The sequence below is a fragment of the Coregonus clupeaformis genome, unplaced genomic scaffold, assembly GCF_020615455.1.
Source record: "Coregonus clupeaformis isolate EN_2021a unplaced genomic scaffold, ASM2061545v1 scaf0641, whole genome shotgun sequence".
Classification (NCBI taxonomy): Eukaryota; Metazoa; Chordata; class Actinopteri; order Salmoniformes; family Salmonidae; genus Coregonus; species Coregonus clupeaformis.
The window spans coordinates 59,335-73,062 of NW_025534096.1; positions in this window are offsets into that span (position 1 = coordinate 59,335).

The window sequence follows — 13,728 nt, forward strand, 5'->3', positions numbered from 1 at the left end:
GGTTCGACGCTACGACCGACCTGCCGCTCAAATCCATCCAGGCCTCCCTCGCTCCCTCCACTGTCAAATGCTCGCCTCAGATCGCCCACACAACCTACAGCAGCTTCTTCAAGCATCTGAATTAAAAACACATGATACAATACCATGCTCCTCACAGTGCAAGATCTCTAGGCTGGTTCTGTTCTGTTGTCCTTGTATTTTATTTCATTATGATAGTAATGTTATTTTACTTGAATCATTTCATACCTTATCGTATGGTTCCTTTTTAAAAAATACACTTTTTTGTTTTTTTTAGTTGTAGGAGTTTAAGGTAAAATAGACTGGGTTGAAAGTTGCTAAAAGATCAAACTTCAGAGTTGGTACCTCTGGGTCACTGGGCCCTACCTGAGTTGATCTCCTGAATTATCCCTCAGCATCCACAAACTGGCAGCATTTACACTGCACACTGAGTACTGTAGACTAAAGGAGAGGAAAGGAGGAGTGGGGAAGAGGGAGATGGAGAATTGGATAGGAGGTATAGAGGGATATGAAAAGTGGTGCTATGTTAGCAGAACAGCCTGTTCATCCTGCAGCCTTCCCCTGAGGGAGGTCATCACTGATCTAGACCTGGTTGGATAAGTGAAAGGAAGGTTTGCACCCTATTACTTCAACCGATCTAACCTTCTCAGATCAGTGATGTGGTCAACGAAGGAAGAGATGTGTAGAGATCCCATCTTTGTATCAGTGCCATTAGTGTCTGTGACAACATGGGCAGTGCCATTGAGGTTAGCTCCATTTTAAAGTAGTACATTTTCTTTTGATGTTTGAAAAGAGTGTAACGGTAATATTGGTGACTTACCGCCACATGCAATGCTGGACTCTTGAACCAAATCTTTATTTTGGCCACTAGATGGCGGTCATATAGCTTAAAGCCATTTACAAACTAGGCAAACCAATTTGAAGAAGACAATGCTCTGATCATCGGCTGATCGCTCCCAACCCATAGGAATCCCCACCCAGTTGAATACTTTAAAATGGTGGAAGCCCTCAATGTCCATGCAAAAAAACAGGTTATTTCCAAGTAATGATCTCTATACATCTCCATGGGAAGGATACATATCTTAGCAGGGCCAATGTGAGAAGATGGAGGGCATTGTATACTGAAGGAGAGAGGTGTATTGTGGGAGACGTAGTCTTACGAACGTCGCCATCGCTGTAGGCCTTTTCACTATTATTTTTACCAAGTGTTTAACTTATTTCTGTATCATTTCTCAAAAGAGGCTTCCTTAAACCCCCTCATTTCATACTGTAGTTTATTTGACACATGATGCCAGCAGCGAAGCATTATATGTGGACCTTTTTTGTAAATGTGTTATCTACCTCAAGGTAACAGCAGCGAGAGACACTCGAAGCTGCACTAGTGCTTTACACACACACACACACACACACACACACATACACACACACTGCATTGACATAGTGACCTTCTCTTCTGATTGACAGTCGTGTTTCCATCATTATTTATTTCTAGCAGATATTTATTTGAACGGGACAACGTGTTTATTTCAATGTAACTGTCCTGGACACCAAGGCGTTGGACGAGGGGGAGGGAGAGAGATGGAAGGACATCCATTTTCATTTTGTCACTATGTTGAGTATGTGGCTCATTTAGTTATGGTAGGATGCAAGTTAATAATTAAATCTGTTTTAAGTTATAGAAGCTTTCCATTTTCAATCATTTGTCATAATATTTTATTTATAGGTGCATTCTGTTTTTTGGGGGGGAAACTGCTTCATGAGAAGCGCCTAAAAGTCTTAATTTTTTTTAAATCTAAATGTAAATTGTTAAAATCGTGTGCATGGAAGAAACAGGAGGTACATTAAAACAAAGTTAATGGTGTACGTCATTACATTTTATTTTAAATGTACGTTTTTATTACATATTTTATTTTCCAAGCAAGCATGATACGATTAGGTTATGAAGGTGTAGCATGGACATTGTTTTGCCTTTAAAAGCTGCCTCTCCATTCTTTTGTAATCATCGGTTCCCCTGTTCTACGAAATATCTCATTAATAAACATGGCCAGCAAAGAGTTGGACTGTATTTTTTTCTTTCTCCCTTTTTAGAATGGTTTCAAATCCTATTGTTTCAAAGACAACTGTTGAAAAAGCGCTATGGACAAACACATGATCTTCATGCAACCTCTTCCTCTCCTCTGTCTCCCTTCTCTCTCTCCTCTCTCCCCTGTGTGTAAAGTGCGGACTGCAGTTCCCTATTGCAGTGTCCAGTTTTACAATGTCCCAGTAGACAGGTTTTATTACACTGCAGAGCAACTGAACCACCATGTAGATCTAGGGAGTGTCCCAAATGGCACCCTATTCCCTATATAGTGCACTACTTTTGACCAGAACCCTATGGGTCAAAAGTAGTGCGCTATATAGGGAATAGGGTGCCATTTGAGATGCACATTGGCCCTGATCTACACTACCAGATACCAGCGCTGTACCCAGCCCTACACCTCACTAGGATTGGGTTACGATATCACTGTTGCTATGCTTGTGATTATGACTGTGGTTCCAACACCCATTCCCACTTGGCCTAACAGTTCCAGAACACTGGCATAGTCATGGCCGTTCCTCTTCGTTGTTATAGTAACAACTCATCATAAGTCTACATATGAATGGTTTATGGGTGCTAGCCTGCTAGGCAGAGCCATATATATATTTACAACTGCCTCCTGTTTTGTCTGTTCTTATGCAGTAGTTTAGCCAGACAGCCTGAGAGTTTAGGTCTGACCCGTTTCACTTCCAGGGTTGTAAATTAAATGTCCCGAATTGGCTGTCATTTACAGTGGGTTCTGAACTTGACACCCTTGAAAAAGATGACTTAAGTAATGACCTTTTGACCCTCTAACTTTCTCACTCATTATTCACGATTCGTTCAGGATTATATCTCATTTACATAAGTATTAACATCCCTGAGTCAATACGTTGTAGAAGCACCTTTACCAGCGATTACAGCTGAGAGTCTTTCTGGGTAAGTCTAAGACCTTTCCACACCTGGATTGTGCAACATTTGACCAATTTTTATTATTTTCAAAATTCTTCAAGCGCTGTCAAATTGGTTGTTGATCATTGCTAGACAACCATTTTTAAGGTCTTGCTATAGATTTTCAAGTAGATTTAAGTCTCTAAACTGTAACTCGGCCACTCGGGAACATTCCCTGTCTTTTTGGTAAGCAACTCCAGTGTAGATTTGGACTTGTGTTTTAGGTTATTGTCCTGCTGATGGGTGAATTCGTCTCCCAGTGTCTGGTGGAAAGCAGACTGAACCAGGTTTTCCTCTAGTCTCCCAGTGTCTGGTGGAAAGCAGACTGAACCAGGTTTTCCTCTAGTCTCCCAGTGTCTGGTGGAAAGCAGACTGAACCAGGGTTTTCCTCTAGTCTCCCAGTGTCTGGTGGAAAGCAGACTGAACCAGGTTTTCCTCTAGTCTCCCAGTGTCTGGTGGAAAGCAGACTGAACCAGGTTTTCCTCTAGTCTCCCAGTGTCTGGTGGAAAGCAGACTGAACCAGGTTTTCCTCTAGTCTCCCAGTGTCTGGTGGAAAGCAGACTGAACCAGGTTTTCCTCTAGTCTCCCAGTGTCTGGTGGAAAGCAGACTGAACCAGGTTTTCCTCTAGTCTCCCAGTGTCTGGTGGAAAGCAGACTGAACCAGGTTTTCCTCTAGTCTCCCAGTGTCTGGTGGAAAGCAGACTGAACCAGGTTTTCCTCTAGTCTCCCAGTGTCTGGTGGAAAGCAGACTGAACCAGGTTTTCCTCTAGTCTCCCAGTGTCTGGTGGAAAGCAGACTGAACCAGGTTTTCCTCTAGTCTCCCAGTGTCTGATGGGAAGTCAGACTGAACCAGGTTTTCCTCTAGTCTCCCAGTGTCTGGTGGAAAGCAGACTGAACCAGGTTTTCCTCTAGTCTCCCAGTGTCTGGTGGAAAGCAGACTGAACCAGGTTTTCCTCTAGTCTCCCAGTGTCTGGTGGACAGCAGACTGAACCAGGTTTTCCTCTAGTCTCCCAGTGTCTGGTGGAAAGCAGACTGAACCAGGTTTTCCTCTAGTCTCCCAGTGTCTGGTGGAAAGCAGACTGAACCAGGTTTTCCTCTAGTCTCCCAGTGTCTGGTGGAAAGCAGACTGAACCAGGTTTTCCTCTAGTCTCCCAGTGTCTGGTGGAAATCAGACTGAACCAGGTTTTCCTCTAGTCTCCCAGTGTCTGGTGGAAAGCAGACTGAACCAGGTTTTCCTCTAGTCTCCCAGTGTCTGGTGGAAAGCAGACTGAACCAGGTTTTCCTCTAGGAGTTTTGCCTGGGTTTAGCTCCATTCTGTTTATGTTTCATCCTGAAAAACTGCCTAGTCCTTACAAGCATACCCATAACATGATGCAGCCACCACTATGCTTGAAAATATGTAGAGTGGTACTCAGGAATGTGTTGTATTGGATTTGCCCCCAAACATAAAGTATTTTGTATTCAGGACAAAAATATTAATTGCTTTGCCACATTTTGCAGTGTTACTTTAGTGCCTTGTGTTGCAAACCAGGATGCATGTTTTTGGAATATTTTTATTGACCCGTCTCAGGTGAAGGGCTGGAGTTGCACTATTAATGTCTGGGATTCAGAGATGGTAAGCTGATCCTAGGTCAACTCTAACCAGAGTAGGAGAGACAGACATTCACCAGCTGTGTCTTTGACCTCTTCAATGACCACTGCACACAGAATTGTAGATGGGTATGTCATTGCTTACACACCTTTAGCCAACTTCTCCCTCGAGACAGCTCCATGGGCTGATGTCACTAGCTGTCTGTTGTAAGTAGATAACTAGTTAACCCCCAAAAGCATTCCTGACACTAGGCCAACATATCTCTCTCTATCTTTCCTGGAAGACCAATTAAAACCAACGTGGCAATATTAGCGCCGGGTGGAAATGGCAGTTAAGGCTTCCATCTAGTAAGGTGCTAAAATAACTCCAATGGGCTGAGTGAAGGGAGGATGTGGACAAAGTAGGAGGATGACGACGTTTGGTAACTAAAATCTTACATGGATCACCTAAGAGCAGAATTCTGACATCTCCAAGTCTCACCTTGACATCAATCTTCTCTCTGAATTGATCCCTTAGTACACATTTATGTGTCTTTTATAATGTGAAATGTTTATGATGCTTCCTTAAATGTTATCTGCCCAGGGACTACAGAAGAAAACTAGCCAGCTGGCAAAATCTAGCGCATTTACAGAAATGTTCATTCAAATAAATAAATATATTTGTTTACCCAGCAGCCCATTTGGTAGGTGATGTTTGCTGTTTTGGCAGTACTCCATTTAGTTCCAGAACACTACAGTATAGGCAAGCTAAATCAGGCACACCTAAAGTATTTGGAAAACAAACACACACTGTTTGGAACCAGCAGGTCTGTTATGTGTTCTGTCCATCCAGCTGACTCCAGAACAGCCCTGAGCTGAGAGGGACTGGACAGGGGCCAGAGAACACTAGGCTGCTATATTACAAAGTGCTCTTATAAATAGATATGTTTAGCTCTCTCTCCCTGTCTTTCCATTCCACTCCCCCCCTCTGCACCCCCCCTCTCTGACACCCCTCCCCCTCTCTGCACCCCCCTCTCTCTGCACCCCCCCTCTTTGCACCCCCCTTTCCAACAACCTCCTGGTTTGACATCAAAGTACACGGTCAGGGACAGGGTTTCCTCATCAGGTGAATTACATTGCAATGTGTATTTCTTTGCTTTTATTTGACCAGCTGAGTAATTGAGAACACATTCTCTTTTACAATAATGACCTGGAAAAACCGGAACAAATCTCTGCACACTTCCAGTCAGATTATTATTTTAAAATACACGTGCATCTGACTGGAAGTGTGCAAGAGACTTGTTCCTGTTTCTCCAGTTTAGCATTTTGCCTCCAGCACCTTCACTAATGGGTTTTTGGGTGTGGTGGATTCTACCTGTTATCTACAATAATGACCTGTACAACATACCTTAAAGTGGTTTATCTTCAGTCCAACCAGGTGCTCCCATTACACAGTGGGTTCTTTAGAAACCCAGTTAGTATATTACAAAGTGCTCTTATAAATAGATATGTTTAGCCCTCTCTCTTTCTCTCCCTGTTTTTCCATTCCACTCCCTCTCTCTGCACCTATCTCTAGCCAGTGGGTTTATAGAAACCCAGTTAGTTCAGACAGGTAGAAAAGACTGGGTTTGGTGCGAGTGACTTTGTGAAAGTCATTTTTTGTTCTCAGTAATGTGTTTGTGCTGCGTACGTGCGTTCACTGCCATGTATTTGCTGAGTCCGTTGCCCTACCATAACCCCTCACCACCGTACTAAATGGACAACAAAGAGATGATATGTCAGTGAGTGCCTCTCAACAGTCTGCAGCCAATCAGTGGTCGCCACAGGGCCCTGATTTAGTGTGGTGTGTGTGTGTGTGTGTGTGTGTGTGTGCGTTGACAATCATAGCATTAACAAAACACCACAAACAATGTTCTCTCTACATTGTCCTGTGTCTGTTTTCTAGTGTTGTGCTGAAACTCTCAGAAGTGTGTTCCAGTTCCATTGGTGGGCTTATTGTACATCTGGACATTGAACTTGGTGTTAATCAGGTACACTACGGTAGTGATAACAGCAGGGATCTCCCCTCTCCAGCTCTGCGAGAAAGCTGCCAATCCAACTCTGCCTGTCTGACTAGTCTGGTAGTATCATGAGCGAAGCGAGAGCGAACATACTCTATATCACTCAGGGATCACACTGGAGAGAGAGAGAACATACTGTATATCACTCAGGGATCACACTGGAGAGAGAGAGAGAACATACTGTAAATCACTCAGGGATCACACTGGAGAGAGAGAGAGAACATACTGTATATCACTCAGGGATCACACTGGAGAGAGAGAGAACATACTGTATATCACTCAGGGATCACACTGGAGAGAGAGAGAACATACTGTATATCACTCAGGGATCACACTGGAGAGAGAGAGAACATACTGTATATCACTCAGGGATCACACTGGAGAGAGAGAGAGAACATACTGTAAATCACTCAGGGATCACACTGGAGAGAGAGAGAACATACTGTATATCACTCAGGGATCACACTGGAGAGAGAGAGAACATACTGTATATCACTCAGGGATCACACTGGAGAGAGAGAACATACTGTATATCACTCAGGGATCACACTGGAGAGAGAGAGAACATACTGTATATCACTCAGGGATCACACTGGAGAGAGAGAGAACATACTGTATATCACTCAGGGATCACACTGGAGAGAGAGAGAGAACATACTGTATATCACTGAGGGATCACACTGGAGAGAGAGAGAGAACATACTGTATATCACTCAGGGATCACACTGGAGAGAGAGAGAGAACATACTGTATATCACTCAGGGATCACACTGGAGAGAGAGAGAGAACATACTGTATATCACTCAGGGATCACACTGGAGAGAGAGAGAACATACTGTATATCACTCAGGGATCACACTGGAGAGAGAGAGAACATACTGTATATCACTCAGGGATCACACTGGAGAGAGAGAGAACATACTGTATATCACTCAGGGATCACACTGGAGAGAGAGAGAACATACTGTATATCACTCAGGGATCACACTGGAGAGAGAGAACATACTGTAAATCACTCAGGGATCACACTGGAGAGAGAGAACATACTGTATATCACTCAGGGATCACACTGGAGAGAGAGAGAGAACATACTGTATATCACTCAGGGATCACACTGGAGAGAGAGAGAACATACTGTATATCACTCAGGGATCACACTGGAGAGAGAGAACATACTGTATATCACTCAGGGATCACACTGGAGAGAGAGAGAGAACATACTGTATATCACTCAGGGATCACACTGGAGAGAGAGAGAACATACTGTATATCACTCAGGGATCACACTGGAGAGAGAGAGAACATACTGTATATCACTCAGGGATCACACTGGAGAGAGAGAGAGAACATACTGTATATCACTCAGGGATCACACTGGAGAGAGAGAGAACATACTGTATATCACTCAGGGATCACACTGGAGAGAGAGAGAACAACAACATACTGAGAGCGAGGCCCAGGGACATGTCCTAGTCTGTGGTGACCTAAATGCCAGAACTGGACAAAAACCTGACACTCTCAAACACCTACCTGGAGGTGACAGCATTCCCTCCCCTATATGCCCCCTTAGACACAACTACGACAACATAACCAACTAAAAAATGGGTCCCAACTCCTGCAGCTCTGTCACACGCTGGGTATGTACATAGTCAATGGTAGGCGTCGAGGGGACTCCTATGGTAGGTACACCTATAGCTCATCTCTTGGCAGTGGTACTGTAGACTACTTTATCACTGACCTCAACCCAGTCTCTCAGAGCGTCCACAGACCACAGCAAAATCACAATCTACTTGAACAGAGCAATAATCAACCAAGATGCATCGAAGCCGAACAAACTGCATACTATTAAGAAATGCTATAGATGAAAGGAAGGTAGTGTAGAAACCTACCAAAAAACTATTGGCCAACAACAAATCCAATCCCTTTTAGACAACTTCCTGGACAAAATGTTTCACTGTAGTAGTGAAGGTGTAAACCTGGTAGTAGAAAACCTGAAGAAAATTAACAATGACAAATTGTTTGATGAAGAATGCAAAGACCAAAGAAAGAAATTGAGAAACCTATCCAACTAAAAACATAGAGACCCAGAAAACCTGAGCCTACGCCTTCACTATAGTGAATCGCTAAAACAATACAGAAATGCACTACGGAAAAAGAAAGAACAACGTCAGAAATCAGCTCAATGAAATCCATAGAATCTAACCACTTCTAGGAAAATTGGAAAACACTTAAACAACACGAAGAGTTATCTATCCAAAACGGAGCTGTATGGATACATCAATTATCCAATCTTTTTGCCCTATAACAAAGAACAAACAGCAAAAACATGATCAAACACAAATCTTAGAATAAACTATTAAAGACTACCAGAACCCACTGGATTCTCCAATTACATTGAATGAACTACAGGACAAAATACAAACCCTCCAACCCAAAAAGGCCTGTGGTGTTGATGGTATCCTAAATGAAATTATAAAATATACAGACCACAAATTCCAATTGGCTATACTTAAACTCTTTAACATCATCCTTAGCTCTTGCGTCTTCCCCAGTATTTGGAACCAAGGACTGATCACCCCAATCCACAAAAGTGGAGACATTTGACCCCAATAACTACAGTGGAATATGCGTCAACAGCAAGCTTGGGAAAATCCTCTGCATTATCATTAACATCAGACTCGTACATTTCCTCAGTGAAAACAATGTACTGAGGAAATGTCAAATTGGCTTTTACCAAATTACCATACGACAGACCACGTATTCACCCTGCACACCCTAATTGACAAAGAAACAAAACAAAGGCAAGTCTTTTCATGCTTTGTTGATTTCAAAAACGCTTTTGACTCAATTTGGCATGAGGATCTGCTATACAAATTGATGGAAAGTGGTGTTGTGGGAAAAAAATACGACATTATAAAATCCATGTACACAAAGAAGTATACAGTTAAAATTAGCAAAAAAACACACATTTCTTTCCATAGGGCCATGGGATGAGACAGGGATGCAGCTTAAGCCCCACCGTCTTCAACAGACAGTACCAGTCAAAAGTTTGGACAAACCTACTCATTCAAGGGTTTTTCTTTATTTTTACTATTTTCTACATTGTAGAATAATAGTGAAGACATCAACACTATGAAATAACACATATGGAATCATGTAGTAACCAAAAAGTGTTAAACAAATCAAAATATATTTTAGATTTGAGATTCTTCAAATAGCCACCCTTTGCCTTGATGACAGCTTTACAGACTCTTGGCATTCTCTCAACCAGCTTCATGAGGTAGTCACCTGGAATGCATTTCAATTAACAGGTGTGCCTTCATAAAAGTTAATGTGTGCAATTTCTTTCCTTCTTAATGCATTTGAGCCAATTAGTTGTGTTGTGACAAGGTAGGGGGGTATACAGAAGATAGCCCTATTTGGTAAAAGACCAAGTCCATATTATGTCAAGAACAGCTCAAATAAGCAAAGAGAAATGACAGTCCATCATTACTTTAAGACATGAAGGTCAGTCGATTCGGAAAATTTCAAGAACTTTGAAGGTTTCTTCAAGTGCAGTTGCAAAAACCATCAAGCGCTATGATGAAACTGGCTCTCATGAGGACAGCCACAGGAAAGGAAGACCCAGAGTTACATCTGCTGCAGAGGATACATTCATTAGAGTTAACTGCACCTCAGATTGCAGCCCAAATAAATGCTTCACAGAGTTCAAGTAACAGACATCTCAACATCAACTGTTGAGAGGAGACTGCATGAATCAGGCCTTCATGGTTGAATTGCTGCAAAGAAAACACTACTAAAGGACACCAATAAGAAGAAGAGACATGCTTGGGCCAAGAAACACGAGCAATGGAAATTAGACCGGTGGAAATCTGTTGTTTGGTCTGATGAGTCCAAATTTGAGATTTTGGTTCCAACCGCTGTGTCTTTGTGAGACGCATAGTAGGTGAACGGATGATTCTCCGCATGCGTGGTTCCCACAGTGAAGCACAGAGGAGGAGGTGTGATGGTGCTTTGCTGGTGACACTGTCTGTGATTTATTTAGAATTCAAGGCACACTTAACCAGCATGGCTACCACAGCATTCTGCAGCGATACGCCATCCCATCTAGTTTGGGCTTAGTGGGACTATCAATTGTTTTTCAACAGGACAATGACCCAAAACACACCTCCAGTCTGTGTAAGGGCTATTTGACCAATGAGAGTGATGGAGTGCTGCATCAGATGACCTGGCCTCCACAATCACCCGACCTCAACCTAGTTGAGATGGTTTGGGATGAGTTGGACCGCAGAGTGAAGGAAAAGCAGCCAACAAGTGCTCAGCATATGTGGGAACTCCTTCAAGGTTGTTGGAAAAGCATTCCTCATGAAGCTGGTTGAGAAAATGCCAAGAGTGTGCAAAGCTGTCATCAAGGCAAAGGGTGGCTACTCTGAAGAATATAAAATATAAAATATATTGATTTGTTTAACACTTTCTTGGTTACTACATGATTCCATGTGTTATTTCATAGTTTTGATGTCTTCACTATTATTCTACAATGTAGAAAATAGTAAAAATAAAGAAAACCCTTGAATGAGTAGGTGTTCTAAAACTTTTGACTGGTACTGTATATATCAACGAATTGGCGAGGGCACTAGAACAGTCTGCAGCACCCGGCCTCACCCTACTAGAATCTGAAGTCAAATGTCTACTGTTTTGCTGATGATCTGGTGCTTCTGTCCACAACCAAGGAGGGCCTACAGCAGCACCTAGATCTTCTGCACAGATTCTGTCAGACCTGGGCCCTGACAGTAAAACGGTGTTCCAAAAACGGTCCAGTTGCCAGGACCACAAATACAAATTCCATCTAGATACCGTTGCCCTAGAGCACACAAAAAACTATACATACCTTGGCCTAAACATCAGCGCCACAGGTAACTTCCACAAAGCTGTGAACAATCCGAGAGACAAGCAAGAAGGGCCTTCTATGCCTTCAAAAGGAACTTAAAATTCGACATACCAATTAGGATCTGGCTAAAACTACTTGAATCAGTTATAGAACCCATTGCCCTTTATGGTTGTGAGGTCTCGGGTCCGCTCACCAAACAAGAATTCAGAAAATGGGACAAACTCCAAATTGAGACTCTGCATGCAGAATTCTGCAATAATATCCTCAGTGTACAACATAAAACACCAAATAATGAATGCAGAGCAGAATTAGGCTGATACCCGCTAATGATCAAAATCCAGAAAAGAGCCATTAAATTTTATAACCACCTAAATGGAAGCGATTCCCAAACCTTCCATAACAAAGCCATCACCTACAGAGAGATGAACTTGGAGAAGAGTCCCCTAAGAAAGCTGGTCCTGGGGCTCTGTTCACAAACACAAACAGACCCCACAGAGCCCCAGGACAGCAACACAATTAGACCCAACCAAATAATGAGAAAACAAAATGATAATTACTTGACACATTGGAAAGAATTTACAAAAAAACTGAGCAAACTAGAATGCTATTTGGCCCTAAACAGAGAGTACACAGTGGCAGAATACCTGACCACTGTGACTGACCCAAACTTAAGGAAAGCTTTGACTATGTACAGACTCAGTGAGCATAGCCTTGCTATTGAGAAAGGTCGCCATAGGCAGACCTGGCTCTCAAGAGAAGACAGGCTATGTGCACACTGCCCACAAAATGAGATGGAAACTGAGCTGCACTTCCTAACCTCCTGCCAAATGTATTACCATATTAGAGACACATATTTCCCTCAGATTACACAGACCCACAAAGAATTCGAAAACAAATCCAATTTTGATCAACTCCCTTATCTACTGGGTGAAATACCAGAGTGTGCCATCACAGCTGCAAGATTTGTGACCTGTTGCCACAAAAAAAGGGCAACCAGTGCAGAACAAACACCATTGTAAATACAACCAATATTTATGTTTATTTATTTTCCCTTTTGTACTTTAACGATTCGTTACAACACTGTATATGGACATAATGAGATTTGAAATGTCTTTATTCTTTTGGAACTTGTGTGAGTGTAACATTTATTTTCACTTTTGTTTATCCATTTCACTTGCTTTGGCAATGTAAACATATGTTTCCCATGCCAATAAAGCCCCTTGAATTGAATTGAATCGAAAAAGAGAGAGAGAGCGAGTGAACATCCTGTCTATCACTCAGGGATCACACAGACACGCACGCGCACACGCACGTCATAGTATGTTCCCACACTCTGAACAAGCTCGGCATGCTCCTCTCTACATGTTCTGTTCTTGCTACAGCACGTACTTTACATATCTGTCAGAATATGAATTGTCACCAGGGTAGAAACTAGACTAGAGGCATAACATAGACTCAATCAAATAAAGATAAGCAGTTACATCAAAATGTTCCACTCTCTCATGGAAAACTTCCTGTCTTGATGGAATGCTATGCTATGCAGTCCCCTGTGTGTCTGTGTGGAAACACACATTACTGAGCCAGAAAACATACTTTTATTAGTTCTGTATAGCCGTTCCTTAGGCCAGGGTTTCCCAAACTCCATCCTGGCGCACCTGGTTCACCTGACTCACTAACACACATGACTCACTAACACACCTGGTTCACCTGACTCACTAACACACCTGGTTCACCTGACTCACTAACACACCTGGTTCACCGGACTCACTAACATACCTGGTTCACCTGACTCACTAACACACCTGGCTCACCTGACTCACTAACACACCTGGCTCACCTGACTCACTAACACACCTGGTTCACCGGACTCACTAACATACCTGGTTCACCTGACTCACTAGCACACCTGGTTCACCTGACTCACTAACACACCTGGCTCACCTGACTCACTAACACACCTGGTTCACCTGACTCACTAACACACCTGGCTCACTAACACACCTGGTTCACCTGACTCACTAACACACCTGGTTCACCTGACTCACTAACACACCTGGCTCACCGGACTCACTAACATACCTGGTTCACCTGACTCACTAACACACCTGGCTCACCTGACTCACTAACACACCTGGTTCACCTGACTCACTAACACACCTGGCTCACCTGACTCACTAACACAC